A 14,910-nucleotide genomic window follows, 5' to 3' on the forward strand; every position below is an offset into this window, starting at 1 on the left:
AGGGAAGTGGCAGGTGGGCCGAGCGCAGCCTCCAGGGCTTGTGGGATCAGCCTTCACTGCCTCCATCTTCCTAAGCAAAGTGGAGTCATTGGCACATATCAAGCCTGAAGGTAACAAGCTGGCCTCAGTAGCCGCTGCCCTTCCATGTGATTTATTGAGCTGTGTGACTTATTTAAAATATGTCTCTAGCTCTGGGGCCTCTGGATCTACTCCAAACCACTACCTGACATTTAATGGAAAATCAGAGATCCCTTTATAAAGGATGCCAGGTGAGAAGGTTGGAGCTTTGGACTGGAAACTGCAGACACAAACATGAACTTCCTATGAGTCCTTGAGGGAAATCTCCTTTTCATGTCATGCCTCAGCTTCTCTGTTTTATCATATCCCCATGGCACCTACCTCCTCACAGACGAGGATGGGCACAGGGGTTCTGGGAGACCATCTGCCCTCCCCACCTCCACCTCCCTTACCTTAACCAAGCTGGTTATAGAAAAACTTAGTGCCCACTCTGGACCTCTGTCCCCTCTTACGTTGCCTGTCTTATCAAAGGGCACCCCCACCCCCTTAGTGAAAACATCTCCTTGGCTCCCACCGCTCCCTCCTGAACCTCTGTCCTTAGTCACTCATTTACTCTTGTGGAGTCTACATCATAACATATTTTGAAAATGCATCTACTTTTCCGAAATTCTGCTACCACTAACTTGGCTCAGACCAGCGTCATTCCTTGACTAGGCAGCTGTAATTCTAATTCTTCCCTTATCTCCAGCCTTGCTTCCTGTACCTCTTGCTTTCCTAGCCTGAATGATCAAATGACTTCCACAGGGATATCTTCCCTGGGCTTTGAAAGCCTGGACCCAGCGCCCCTTTTCTGTGTTTTACATCCTGTGTTGCTCCTACCATGTCATCCTTTAGCAGTGTAGCAAGTGCAGTTGACCTGTCTGAATTGAACAGACCGTGGTCCCTGTGAAGGCTGGGCCACACCTGCCTGCCTGCCTCACCTCCCCATTGTCCACCTCCTAACACTGCCTGGCACAGAACAGGGCCTGATACATTTTTGTTAAATAGGTGAATAGAAGGAGTTACCCAAATGTAAGCTCTGTTTTCTTGAGTGGAGGAAATTTGTTATTCATTTAAAGAAGAACCAGATAAAGGTGTTTCATTCCAAAGGTCATTGAAGTTTCTTCAACACCTTGTGCATTCTTCCAGAGATAGGAAGGAGCCTACTTTGGTCACTCGCCTCTGAAAACATTGTCTGGAAGGCCTCCTTGTAAGATTGGCTGTGTTAATTTGTGTGTGTGTGTGTGGGGTCCAACCTTGCAGGCAGAAAATCGCTTTTGACAACATGCAAAGTCTAACATTTCTCACCAGCTTTTTGAGTAGGCCCGAGAGGGAGAGGGTCTGGGAGAAAATGGGCCCTCAGTGGACCAGGGTGACCCTTCCATGTCTCTGGGCAGTTGAGCTCAGAAAGGGTCTGGCTGGTCCTGAGTGCCCTGACCACGCGCCAGGGGGGTGTGTGGAGCCTCAGAGCAAGCCGGCAGCCTGGTCGCCTCTGCTCCTGGATGATGAGGCCAGGCCCTGCGGCTCCTGACAGGCTACCAGCGTGGGTCTGTGTCATCCGCAGTGTTTGATTGCTGCTGGGAGAACAGAAAACAGTGGCGTGTCAGTGTGGAGGACAGGCCCGCTGGGAAGACGGGAGTGGGGACAGAAAACTTTATTCTGACACCTGATGTAAAATCAAGGAGACGTGGTGAAATCATAGGAGCCAGATGAAAGGAGATCTCTCTGGCTCTGTTGTGTGCTACAGAGCAGGTCTAGCGGTGGCAGCAATATTCTGGGATTTTATAGCACCTTTCGTCCCTGGGATGTGGGCACTTTCCTGTCTATTAACAGGCTTTCCATTGAATGAATTCTCCTCGGACTTCGGTTCTTGTATCTGTAGCATTAGGGTATTGTTCTGTTCGTTTTATTGAAGTACATGAATAAATGAGTTGAGAAATCGTCTACACTGACGTGAACAGAGGGCTATGTAGGGGTGTGTGCATGTCTGTGTTAAATTCCCCCATTAAATGTTAGAAGGAACAGGAGGGAACTAAAATAAGAACCAATTTTGCACAAATCATTACAACTCAGTTGTGGCGTTGTTGGGAAATCAAGGCCAGCTCATACTTTGGAAATGGTGAATAATTGGAGCGGCTTTCTCTCTTTTTCCATTGAAGTGTATTTGGTTTACAATGTTGTGTTAGTTTCTGGTGTACAGCATAGTGATTCAGCTGTACATATGCATTCTTTTTCAATATGTGTTATTACAAGATATTGAATGTAGTTCACTGTGCTATATACATTAGGACCCTGTTGTTTATTTTATATATAGCAGTTTGTATTTGCTAACCCCAGACTCTTAATTTATCCCTCCCCTGCCCTTCTTCCTCCTTTGATAATGAAGAGTTTGTCTTCCATGTCTTTCTGTTTTGTAAATAAGTTCACTTGTATCTTTTTTTTAGATTCCACATATAAGTGATATCATATGATATTGATTTTTCTCTATCTGACTTCACTTAGTATGATGATCTCTAGGTCCATCCATGTTGCTGCAAATGGCATTATTTCATTCTTTTTTATGGCTGAGTAATATTCTATTGAATATTCCATTGAGTGTATGTGCCAATGTGGCTAGGGTGGCTAGATTTTGCAAGAGGAGGAGAGAGTTGCACAGAGAGCTTTGTAGATCTGCAGAGTCCCCTGTATCTTCCTTTTTTTTAAATTTGTTTTTTACTGAAGTGTGGTTGATTTACAATGTTAATTTTAAGTATCCAGCAAAGTGATTCAGTTATACATATACATACATGTATATGTTTTCTTTTCATATTCTTTTCCATTATATGTTACTACAAGAAATTGAATATAGTTCCCTGTGCTATACAGTAGGTCCTTGTTGTTTATCTACTTTATATAATGTGTATCTGTTAATCTCAAATTCCTATCTTACCCCTCACCCTCTCTTTCCCCTTTGGCACCATGGTTTGTTTTCTATGTCCATGATATACCCCATCTTCTTTGCCCAGTCATCTGTTGATGGACATTTAGGTTGCTCCCATGTCTCAGCTATTATAAATAGTGCTGCTATGAACATTGGGGTGCATGTGTCTTTTCAAATTAGAGTTTTCTTCAGATATATGCCCAGGAGTGGGTTAGCTGGATCATGTGATAAGTCTATTTTTAGTTTTTTGAGGAATCTCCATACTATTTTCCATAGTGGCTGCACCAATTTATATTCCCACCAATAGTGTAGGAGGGCTCCCATTTCTCCACACCAAAAGAGGGGGTTTCTCTCCTATACACAAAGGCCAATGTTTTTTTAAGAAGAAAATCTTCCCCTGTCCTTGGAGGTCATTACCAAATGAGTAAATATGAAACATGTAAAATGGATTCAGAACGAGGCCATCAAAATGACTGAACCTTTGTTTCTGGGTTTTTGAAAAAAACTAAGCCAACACTGATGAACTTACCTCTGCTTAAACTTCTGTAAAAGTGTCATTACAAATAGTGGGGGAAAAGGCAGTAAATATTCATAACATTTCAGTGAAGCTGTTTACTGAAGAAAGAAAACAATTAATGAAACAGTAAATCTAAATACATATTTTGGTGCAGAGCTAAGGAAGATAGTTGAGAATGACTTGAAGTTGCAGTATTGGAGGCAAATGGGTGATCTGTTACAGAATCATTAAATACCTAAAGGGATGCTCATCCAACTGAGATAGTTCAAGTTAAAGTAGATGACTTTTGCTTCTGTCCAAGATGGAGTTAACAGAGGCTGAATTTGCCCACTCTCACGGAACAACTAACCATTGGACAACATATATGAAACAATTGTTTGTAAGATGTTAGGTATCAAAGAAAAATGGTGATGATCCCTGAGAAATAGATGTGCATCTTATGATTATCTCAGTGTATTGCCAAGTGAGACCTTCTTGGCAAGGCATAGGATGGGGAAATGCAGGAAAATCTGTGGTCTCCTTGGCCTGACAAGACAGAGCGGGAGTCTGGGGAGGCCAATGTGGCTAGATTTTGCAAGGCAGAGTGCTCTGAGGAGAGAGTTGCATAGAGAGCTTCAGAGATCTACAGAGAATCCCCTTGTGTCTTCTGGTGGATACTGATCAGCACATGCTTTTTTTGGAGGAGGGGTATGTCAAGGAATAATGACTTTATTTGGAAAGCTGGTAGACCGAGAAGATGGCAGACTAAGAGAACCATCTTACCCAAGTCAGAATTCAGGCTTTTATACTAAAAAGGGAGGGGCTGTGGTTTGTTGTTGCAAAATTCTTGGTGTCAGAATCCTTTGTTTTTGCAGCTGTCCACATAGGTCAGGTCATGATGTTCCTGTAAACCTCCAACAAGACAGATGTTATCCTCTGTTCTGCAACTTTTTCTCTCTATACAAATGGAAAGTGTTATACCCTTAAAAATCGGAGTCTTGAGAATGGGCTATTCTGTGTATTAAAGGCTATCCTGTGTATTTCAGGCTATAGGCAACATTCTTTTCTAATAGGTAAAGAACGAGCATGACTCAGCATGGGAAACAGTGCAGGGTTAGAGTTAAAGGAACAGATCTAATATGGAGTCACATTTATTCTTTCCTATTTTCAATAGTATTTAGAGTCAATACACAGGAACTAGGAGAGACAAACACTTGCTTCTGATATGTCAGGAGCCATTGTGCCCTTTGCAGAGCTGCTCCATTGCTAGGACCTTTGTGCATCAGTCCCTTAGCAACTGCAGGCTTATTCCCCAGGAATCAGCACGTGCTATTAAGGAAACTACCTGAAGCTGGGAGAAGAATACCTTGAGAAGATTAGAAGGAACAATCTCCAGAGCCCACACAAGACTGGGAATAAATTCTGTTCTCACTAGAGTGGAAAATCTCATAATTCATGGGACATTAGAGCAGTTAGGAGGATCCTGCCCCAGAAGTATGGTTGAAATTAGTCCTAGACTAAGCACTGCTCTGGTCCTGCCTAGCAAAACTTAAAAAATGGCCAGAAGGGACCAAACTGTTTCCAAGTAAATTGATGGTGAAGCAGAACAAAACTCAAGAATATTACAGAAGTAGAAAAATATTCAGCACCCAATAAGATAAAATTCACAATGTCTGGCATTCAATAAAACATTACTTGGCATGCACAGAAACAAGAAAAGATATCCATAATCAGAAGAAAAATCAATTAAAACCAACCCAGAAATAGTATAGATGACAAAATTATTAGACAGAGATATTCTGTATGCTCAAGAAACCAGAGAAAAGATTGAGTGTATTAAGGACTGTATAATGGGAAATATAAAAAAAGAACTTCTAGAGATAAAAACTATAATTTCTGAGATGATAAATATACTTGATGGCATTAATGGTGGCTTATGCAACGAAGAAGAAAAGGTTATTTATTGAATGTGAAAAGACAGAGCAGAAACTACCCAGAATGAAGCAGAGAAAAACTATTGGAAAAATAATGAACAGAGCATCAGTTAACTGTGATATACTTCCAGTGGCCTAGCATACGTGTAATTGGAGTCTTTAGAGGAGGATGAACAGGACACCAAAGGAATTTGAAGGCATAATGGCCAAGTATTGTCCAAATTTGAAAGTTACAGATCCATATTTCAAAGGCTCAACAAATGCCCAAGAAATGTGAAGAAAGTTACACCAAAGCATATCACAATCAAGTTGTTTAAAACCCAGTGATAAAGAGAAAAATCCTATAAGTAGTCAGAGGGAAAATATGTATTAGGTGTAGAAGAACAAAGTTAAGGACAATAGATTTTTCAACAAACAAGGCAAGAGAAGAGGGTGAAGCAGCATTTAAAGTACTGATGGAAAACAACTGTCAACTGACAATTTTATACCCAGCAAAAAATGTGGGTTTCAAAAGCTAAGGTTAAATAAAGATTTGTTAGATAAACAAAAACTGAAAAAAAAAATTGGTTACTAACACATTCTCACTACATAGAGTAAATCCTTCAGGCACAAGGGAAATTATATGATGGAAATATGGATTTACACAAAGGAATGAAGTGTATTGGACATGCTCTGTGGGCAAATGTAAGACTTGAAACAATTATATGAATTTCTTTTAAAGAAAATGATCAGTTAAAGCAAAAATAATAACAATCTATGTTGGAGTTTATAACATAACAGAAGCAAAATGTATGACAATATCACAAAGGCTAGGAGAGAAAAATGCAATTTTATGGTTACTTTTACTGTAAAAGTCCTTTACTACATATTAAGTGATACAATATTACTTGAAGATAGATGGTGACAAGTTAAAGATGTACGTTATATAAACCTTAGAGCCACCACTGAAATAATACTATAAAGAATTCTAGCTGGAAATCTAACAAGGTAGATAATATGGAATCATAAGGGATACTTAACTAATCTCAAAGTAGGGGCGATGGGTATTAATATTGTCTTGTCTGTAGTGATGGTTTCATGAGTACATAAATATGACAGAGGTGATCAAATTGTCTAAATAAATACATATTATTGTATATCAAATTTACCTTAATAAAGCTATTAAAAAAGATGAGATGGGTTTAACTACTAAACATCTAAGATAAAATATTTTTTAATATATATGTATTTCATTAAAGTATAGTCAGTTTACAATGTTGTGTCAATTTCTGGTGTACAGCGTAATGGTTCAGTCATACATGACCATGCATGTATTTGTTTTCATATTCTTTTTCACTATAGGTTACTACAAGATATTAAACATAGTTCCCTGTGGTATACAATATGAACTTGTTGTTTATCTATTTTATATGTATTAGTATCTGCAAGTCTTGAACTCCTGATTTATCCCTTGCCTTCCCCTTCTGTGGTAACCATAAGTTTGTTTTCTATGTCTGTGAGTCTTTCTGTTTTGTAAATAAGTTCATTTGTCCTTTTTTAAAGATTACACATGTAAGTAGTATCATAACGGTATTTTTCTTTCTCTTTCTGGCTTATTTCACTTAGAATAACAATCTCCAGGTCCCTCCTGGACCTGTGTTGCTGCAAATGGCATTATTTTATTATTTTTAAAAATGTTTATTTTTAAACAAGGAAGTGTTCCACAGTTCAGATTAATGTGCCAGAAATAGAACTTCACAATTTTGGAGAATAAATTAGAGTCATAGAAGCTATGGTATTTGCAAGAGCCAGAAGGTATCATAGAAACCAGCTAACTCTCCTTCCTTATTTCACTTGTATGCAGAAATGAAGGTCCAGGTAAATAATGTGAGTTACTCCAACTTGCACCAGTCATCCAAGATGAGAGGGAATAATAATAAAAAAGGAGCTGGTCCTTACTTAGTAAACTGTCTTGCTGTGAAACTTCCCAGATGTAGATCTCCATGGGTTATAGGCAGAAGAACATCCATCAGTGTGTCCCAGGATAGGAAGAGGACTGTATTTTGAGTAAGATGCTTGCAACTCGAGCTAACAGTGGAACAGCATTAGAGCGCCTGGGAATAGCAACAGCTGAATTTTATAGTTAAATCCAAGGCAGTTGCCTTGTTACCGGTAATCATGATCTCCTTGAATTCTTTAAGCAGTGGCTTCAAAGACCTATGGTATTAAATTTCAAAAAAAAAAAAAAAACCACATTTGGGGAATTAATCTAATAAATATGGTGCAGAGGGAAGAAGTATTAAAACCTATAACTAGATGGAATTTTGAGCATCTGAATAGACACTATAATTAAAGCATAGTGGATTACAGTTGCTCTGGAAAAGGAGATTGGAGATTGCTTGCTCTTTGCCAAGTGGATTTACAAAGGGTAGCTTAAAAACCTATAAGCAAAGAAAAATCTGACTTGGAAAGGAAAGGGACAGGAGGGAATCAAATGAGAATATGCAACTCAAGTTAGGGCAGCCAAAGAGCAGGGTGAATTAATGTGAGCGAATGAGAAAGACTTTTCTGAATAACCAAGAAAAAGCGGAGGCAAGGGAAAAGGGAGTCTGGCTGATGAATGAAGATGATTATAAGATTAAAGATGACTTTGAAGGTTGCTGAGGTACAGCTACGTTCCCCCTTGCCCCCTCTGCCAGCTCTGCTTTAGTAAGAGAAATGAAAATAAACTAGGACAATTAAAAGGCAATGAAGACTCCTCCAAGGGAGCATTTCATGAAAAGTAGGGAAGAAACATGTTACAACTTCGGCTTTCCATTAGGAAATAGCCCTGCTAATCAAAACTGGAAGGCAGTTCAGGATGGGGCTCGCCTTAGGAGGGTTTTTGGTGTTTGTGTAGGATTTAAATAGACTAGGAAATAAACTAGGAAATCTGTCAGCCTTTGGAAAAGGTAGAAACATCTTTGTAATAAATGTCTGCCGAAACTGATGCCAGTGTTTAGCAGGATGGTGGAATCGACTTTGACATAGGAAAAAAAAATCTCTGTAGAAGTCTGAAGAATAAACAGTACTATAGCTGTTAAATAACCTGACTGTTTAGGTATTTAAATTAAGATAGATCATGCTTTAACTCTTTTAACCAGATTTCAAAGAACTGGATGATATGGTGTGAATAGGAGAAAAGAAATGATCTGTCATAAACCCCTTTTCTAATAGAGCTGTGAGAATAACTTCTGGCTGTCATCTTTCCAGGCTTGGTACTTTAAGGAATTTGGACAACAAGCCCAAGTCTTTCTCCACATGTTGGAGCGCAAGACATCTATCTGCTTCACTTGGTACATAACTCCTACTTACCCTGAAGGGCTTCCCTTCTCCATTTGTCAGGAAGCTTGGCATTCTCCAAGTTAGAGCTGCTCGTTGGATGAAAACACCCTTTCAGTTCAAATGCAGTTATATTACCTGGGAGAGGTAAAACACACTTTCTTTCAATACTGCTTAATAGAGGGATTGATTTAGATTGATTTTCTTAAGAGATATAAAGGCTTAAAGACATAGTAAGACCCAACATTGATTGAGCGTCCAGTACCGTACTGATTCACATAAGAGTATCTCATTAGTCCTCTGGCTGGTTGTTTGGAAAAGGTGTAATACAATCTCACTTTGCTGATGAGAAGACAAAGGCACAGAGAGATTTAGACAGTTGCCCAGGATCAAACAGCTAATGAATAGTGGAGCTGATATTTAAAAGGATGCGGGGGACAGAGGGCTCTAGAGAAGGCACCCGTCAGTAAGGGAGGGGATCCAAAGACCGCAGATTCCCGCCTCTTACAAGCAGCACCCTCTGGCTTTCCTACGCTTTGGTGGAGATCTTTATGTTCCTGTTTTATTGTTAGATCACGTATACCTAAGATTCTGTGATTCTACACTGAGATTAGAGAGCAGTGTCCTAGGAGAACGAACTAGAAGATGGGTGAATTTTGGTGGGAAGTGGGGAGGAGACTGAGAAAGTGATTTAAGAGGCTGGGCTGGGTCCCTGCAATGGGAGAAACTGCCAAGTCCAGAGCAGCTCAAGGACTCCTCTTGGTGGCCTCACTTCCCCTCTTATTCTGGCACCGAATTCTCTACTGCTTTCTAAGTAGAACAGTCCCCCAGAATCGTAGGAAAGACTCGGTTACCAAACACCTTTGCCTGAACCACGCTAATGTTGTCATCTCCAAGGCTCTGTGCATCTGTACACTTCCATCTTGCTGGGCCCCGGAAGGAAGCAGGTTATGGATACTGTGGAAGGGCTGAGAGTAGGCTTGTGTGGGCAAGACTGAGGACTCAGGTTGGGAATGGGGGCTGAGGGTGAGCCAGGCATGAAGCTGGGGTTTGAGGGGGGACATACCTGGATAGCCTGGAGGCTCATTTCCTCCCGGTTTTTAGCCAGAAGCTGGATCAGCTCTCTGTGTTGGCTCCATGGAAGGACACTGATAATAGCAGCCGGTCTCTTGAGTCCTAAAGCTCTTGTTGTCATGCCATCAACTAGACGTTCCTCAGCACTCCTAACCAACTCCCACCCCCCGCCATTTCCTATAAATTTTTAGCACATTATGGACATAGGTTCTTCCTGTTGGAGCCCTTTTCATGGTGTACCCAGCTGTGCTCCACCCGGAAACCTCTCCGGGTTGGATGGAAAATGGATGGGAATCTGTACGCTTGGCTGCTTTGCCAGTGAGCTGCTCAAAAGTCACCTTTTATGTGGCACAGGTGGTGGTTATGCTTCTGTCCCCTCTGTGGGTCTGGATAACAATGAACCAGGTGAACAGGGCCGGGGGGTGCCTGCTGCAATCCAAGAACAGGGTGTGCAGTGGGGAGGGTGCTCGGCTACCATGTGTCTGCAGTTATTGACTACAAGGGCAGGGATCGGCCCTGATTTTGAGAGATAGCTGAGTGGTTTCCAGGAGAAGCCATCACCAAGGAACCAGGAGGCAGAGCCCAGGCCAGTGCTAGGACAGTCGGAGCCTAGAAACCTAGGTTAAAGCACTTGGACAACAGGAGTTTGCAAACCGAGGTGAGCAGGCGGGGCTGCACACACAGCACTGAAGGTAAGAGAAACTGGAACAGCAAACAAGCCCTAGTGTGCATTGTACATGCACAGACCTGGCCAGGAAGAGCTGCCACTGTACACGGCAGGTTCCAGCATGGCGGTGGGGTGTTTGGTCAGGGCTTGGGTAGATTTACAGAGTGTGGGGCAGGGGATGGGGAAGGGCACGTCGGCACTAGGTACCAGGACGGGGTAGAACCCAGGGTCAGCCAGGCTGAACTTGCCAGGGAGGCCAGAGAAGAGGTCAGCCCTGGTGGTGGGTTGGGCAGGGTCTACACCGCCTAGACAGGACTCTGAGACCCACCACAGAGGGTCACAGGAATGGAGAGAAGGATGTGGTATTATTTGAGGTCAGCTAAAGGAGGGTTGGAAGCTCAGCAAATTTCCAAGAAGGTACAGAGGCTCAAGCAAGATCACAAAACACCCAGGAGAGCACTGACGGGGCTCCGGCTCGAACAGGGTCCCCAGCGGAGAGAGGCTGTTTCTTCTGGGCAGCCCCTAAAAATCCGATTGTTCCTTCCTCAGCGTTCAGCCCAGAGGCACTAGATAGGATCTCAGCTAATAAGGGAAGCACTGTGTCTCTTGAGGATGGGGAGGCATTCTCCCCATTCACCTGAATGTTTTGGAATCTGAATTCGGAGGGAGGCTGAGGTCTTTGAGTGAAGTTCTGCTTGGGTATTTATTTCTGGGGCCTTGGGGGGCTTGATCCTGGAAGAGTGGTGGCCATCCTGTACCTACTCATCTTCCCAGCTTAAGTCTTCTCCTTTAACATCCAGTCCCCTCCTGTCTTTCTGTGACAGAAGTAGTGATCTTCACATAAGCCCCAAGGAAAATAGTAACAATGGTTTATTGATTTATTGATTGTTTTACTCTGTCATCCCGTGAAGGCTTGTTAAAAACCTGTGAGATTGAATGTATGTATGTATGTTCATGACTAAGACATTATGCTGCACACCAGAGATTGACAATTGTAACCGTCTATACTTCAATTAAAAAAAAAATCTGTGAAGCATGGTGCTCTGGTTACGTGGTGACCTTGTTAGATGCAACCTCTGCCCTCCAAGCACCTCATAGTGAAGAAGACAAGACAGAGAAGTAAACGGCATTTGTATGACTGTGTGACCAGTGGGCTATGACAGGGATATACCCGAGTGCCAGGGGACTGCAGGCAAGAGGCATCTAGCTCTGGCTTGGAGGGTCAGGGAAGGTTCTAGGAGGTGGTCAGCCTTGGTCTCTGGAACTCTTTTTGGTGGCCTCACTTCCTCACACATTCTGGCAGTGAATTCTTTACCGCTTTCTAAATGACACCCCCTCCCATGAACATAGGCAGGACTGTTAGCATCACACGCATTTACCTGAAACACACTAATGTATTATCTCAAAGACCTTATGCATTTGCAAACCTTTTATCTCTAATTGTGAAATGAAAGATGACTTCCTTTTCAAAGGAATTTCTATATTTAAAAAAAAATTGAGCAGGCGAGTATGCTGGTTGGAAAGTGAGTGCGTGAAGGATGATTATGAAGGATTTAATCAGACCAAGTTCTTCTGTATACCCTAATACACCATCAAAATTAGAAGACAATTTCCAAACTGGGAAAAAATATTTGCAGCCCATGTGATAGATAAAAATTCTCTCATCAAAGCACAAAGACCATTTAAAAACCGTTAAGGAGAAAGACAACCATGTAGAAATATGGGCGCAGCACTTGAAAAGACAATGCAGTTCCGTTAATTTATACTCTTTTTACTTGCACGACTCTAGTACATGAAGAAAGCTCAGAATTGTTATGGGAAATTTACCAGGAAGTTAATCTGACACATTATAGTGATAGACATATTATTGTGTGGCATGATAATTAGACTTAATTGGCATAAAGGCTGTAATTAGTATTACTCTTAGCTAGCCAAAGTTTCAGTTCTTTTTCTCACTTTTAAAGTTTATTGGTAACGGTACTTATTGTCAAAGATGTCGATTTTCCCTCAGCACCCTCCTGTTCGCGCACGTGCAGTGCGCGCGCGGGCACACACACACACACACACACACACACACACACACACACGTACTTGCACAGGCAGGGAAAGTAGGAGATGTTCTAGATCAGGTATCCACATCTCTGCTGTCTCTACCCACCCCTCCCCGGTGGAAGCTCCTTCTGTGGTCCCCTAGCCTCTCCTACCTCTGGAGCTGACAATTTGTTAAGCATTATTAGCAAGTTTCACCTCCTTCTTTCCGCCCACGTTCCCAGGTGTCCCTTTGTTAAAGTCTTCAAGGCAGAACACTTGGTGCGCTGAGGGGGTGGACAGTCTTCCTAGGGAGAAAGTGGTGGCAGCTTGGGGAGGGCATTTGAGGATGGGGCACAAACAGGTCAGTGATGGTGGCTCAGGGGAGGGGAGTGGAAGGGACAGAAAGGGTTGGATTGTGTAGTCCCAGGGCCTGGGGATGAGAGAGGATCCAGGAAGACCAGAGGGGAAAGAGGGCTTAGATACCTCTGGCTCCAGGTCCAGGGGCCACAGTGCAATGAAACCACCAATTCCAGACTTTTCCACTTGGAACCACTGTGGGAAAGAGCTCTAAGGGAGCAGCCCAGGTGTGTGCACCTGAGGACAGCTGAGTGAGCAAGAGAACAGCAGTTCTGACTCAGGCCGTGTCCTCTGACTTCCGTCCTTCCATTCCTGAAGCAGCGTCATCTCTGGGCCCCCAGGACTTGGCATGGGTTTTTAGGAGCCCAAGGAGGCTTCCTTAGGCCTCTGCCCTGCCTGTTGCTTAGTTGATGCATGAAATTCCTTTCGTGGGAGATAAAATCCTTAATTCAACAATTAAAGATAAGAGGCTTAAAATTACCTGGGGAAACTAATACATTATTATGAAGGCATTTTTGTCCAATTGTGTAAGACTTAAAAGGTTATGGAATTGTCTTCTGTTTTGATGGAGGCAGTGAGAAGACTGAGGGACCAAGCAGACAGGGCAGCCTGCGTTTGAAAGAGCCACACTAGGTTGACTGTTACCCTAGAATCTTAATGACTTTTCATGAGTCTTCAAGAAATAAAAATGCCTGAGGCCCAGTGTCCCCTTGGCTCATATTATGGAAATGATGTGGTGAGCTCAAGCCGGAGGACCAGGTGAGGAGAGGTGGAGATGGCCGGTGACAGGCTACACTCGCTAACAAGCATTTGTCCCCACCTGGGCCTCCCAGTATCCTCAGGATCAATTGACTCTTTCCAGGGCATCTGGAAACTCTTAACGTCAGGAGGTGGCGAGGTTGTGCGGATCTGGGCCTCCTGATTTTTGGGTTTTTCCTCTCATCACAGTTCTTGGCTTCTGCGTTTTCTACCGGAGACAGCTGGGAGGGAGTGAGTGTGGAGGTCTCAGAGAGCGGAGCCAGCTGCTAGATGTGATGACCGAGATCGGTTTTTCTCTGACTCACGTTGTCATCCATGTAACTGCTCTTCATTTGACGGCCCTTTCCTGATGTTTCACAGTCCCGTAATTTACACAGGGGCTGATACACTGCTTGAGTATGTGTGAGGACAGGCCATTCTGTTACTGTAGTCTACGCAATAGGTTGCACCAACATTATTAAATAGAAGTGACCAGACCCAAGAAACAGGGATTGGGAGGTTGAGAAGGTTAATGAGAGAGCCATACAGAAGCTGGTTGACTGTTGGGAAACACTGCTTCACACGGAGGTTGTTGAGAAATTTGGAGCTTACATGAGTCCCCAGAGGGAAAAGGGGATATTACATGTGCAGATATTTTATTATTGTCTTCTCCCCAAACAGTAAGTAATAAACAGATGAAACCACAGGGTTATAGAATTGTATTACCTTTTGGCTTTGGCCAAGTAAAACTTTAATTTTCTAGCTAGAGAGAACAGACTACTCCTATTACTGAGGCAGGAGGGAGGGGTTACTGTAAAAACTTCCCGTAATGGGATTTGTTCTGGGCTTTCGTGGCTCCTGGAAATGCCACTAGAGGAAAATACCCAGGGGGCTGGGTGATCCAGGGAAGAGAGTCATGGGTTAGGGCAAGCTCCCTCCCAGAGGCAAGCCAGTCAGATTTACAGTGATTCATGGACTGAGCTTTCTGAATCCCAGGGGTAGATCATGCTTATTTCCCCTTCCCAGCTCTTCATGCCCAGCCCCTAACCTCACGGTAAAAGCTCAAAAGGCCAACCAGTCAGTGCTTGAGTCCTCCTGGCACTGAAGTCCTGCAGGATCTGGGGTCAGCCATTCCTGGCTCCATGAGAATGGGTACTGATGATTATTACACGTGTATAAATCAGGTCCAATGAAACAATGCTGTAGTAACAGACAACCCCGAATCTCAGAGGCTAAACAACAGAAGTTTGTTTCTTGCTCCTCTAAAATCTACTGTGGTTCCCAGCAACTATTCAGAAAGCTGTCCCCATCCATCCATCCATCCATCCATCCATCC

The sequence above is a fragment of the Camelus ferus genome, chromosome 21 (assembly GCF_009834535.1).
Source record: "Camelus ferus isolate YT-003-E chromosome 21, BCGSAC_Cfer_1.0, whole genome shotgun sequence".
Taxonomy (NCBI): domain Eukaryota; kingdom Metazoa; phylum Chordata; class Mammalia; order Artiodactyla; family Camelidae; genus Camelus; species Camelus ferus.